The 1,238-nt window shown below is 36.5% G+C and overlaps 1 protein-coding gene across 2 annotated transcripts in view; it reads left to right on the top strand.

Annotated features, from left to right (window-relative positions):
* Positions 1-1,238, top strand: part of LOC112079221 (zinc finger protein 391-like) — a 4,385-nt gene that overhangs the window by 1,275 nt on the left and 1,872 nt on the right. The gene's annotated exons all lie outside the window — the stretch shown is intronic.

The following is a 1,238-nucleotide window of genomic DNA, read 5'->3' as shown; positions in this document are numbered from 1 at the left end:
ACAGTTTTTTGTATTCAGATCTCTGAAATGCACTCTTAACTACGTAACATTTAGTGCCTCCTTATGTTACGCTGGGAAAACAGTTTTCATGGGCACAGAAATCCTAAATCATTTCAGAGTTTGCAAAATCCAATGGTTCTAACCGAGAGTCACCTTAASTTKATTSACAACACCCAAATGGATACTGTCATTAAYGYGGTTCTTCAATAATTACACATAATACTTAATACTGTAGCTGTTTGGTTACAGTTACATGTTCACCTATCATCAGCTGATCAAGGAAATCATTTTCTGAATGACAGTCAAATCGGGGCAGCAGGTAGCCTAGTGGTTAGAGCGTTGGACTAGTAACCGAAAGGTTGCAAGATCGTAAAAATCTGTCATTCTGCCCCTGAACAAGGCAGTTAACCCACTGTTCCTAGGCCGTCATTGGATAAAAATAATTTGTTCTTAACTAACGTAGTTAAATAAAGTTAAAAATAAAAAAATAAAAATAAATGACAAATATAACGACATGCAACAACAACCAAATTGCTTCTTCATGCATTACTCTGGTAAAGACAGTTATGCCGTGCTCCACGTTGGATCCAACATCCCTAACAAATTCATGTTTATAATGTGTTATTGTCTGCTTGATTTACAGTAGGGTCTCGTTAGTCTGTTTGGACATGGAGATAATTAGCTCATGTGTAGAGAACTGTTCCTTGATGGTTAGGCTATTGTACAACACACCGAGCTATTTTCCTTTATCCAGGACATTTAGAATGACAACACATTACAGAGTAGCCTAGTGGGATTATTCACAAAATTATCTGGTTATGAAATGTCATGACAAAGCCATTTTAGTTTCCATGTTTCACTTGAAATATTAAATGATTTATAGTCCTAGGTCTATGTTGTTGTTAGGTGAAGTTATGGGTCCAACAGTAGGTCTATGTTATTGTTAGGTGAAGTTATGGGTCCTACAGTAGGTCTATGTTGTTGTTAGGTGAAGTTATGGGTCCTACAGTAGGTCTATGTTGTTGTTAGGTGAAGTTATGGGTCCTACAGTAGGTCTATGTTGTTGTTGTTAGGTGAAGTTATGGGTCCTACAATAGGTCTGTGTTATTGTTAGCTGAAGTAATGGGCCAATTTGTTAAACACTTAGTGGACAAACCCTCATTGTCAGGCTGATGGAAAAGCTAGCGAAATAACATTTTACTGGTGGAAGTGTTTTATAAGTATAAAAATAAAAATAA

Source organism: Salvelinus sp. IW2-2015, unplaced genomic scaffold (genome assembly GCF_002910315.2).
Source record: "Salvelinus sp. IW2-2015 unplaced genomic scaffold, ASM291031v2 Un_scaffold7263, whole genome shotgun sequence".
Lineage (NCBI taxonomy): Eukaryota > Metazoa > Chordata > Actinopteri > Salmoniformes > Salmonidae > Salvelinus > Salvelinus sp. IW2-2015.
Note: the sequence above shows the minus strand (reverse complement) of the source record. Positions and strands in the feature narration are given on the sequence as shown.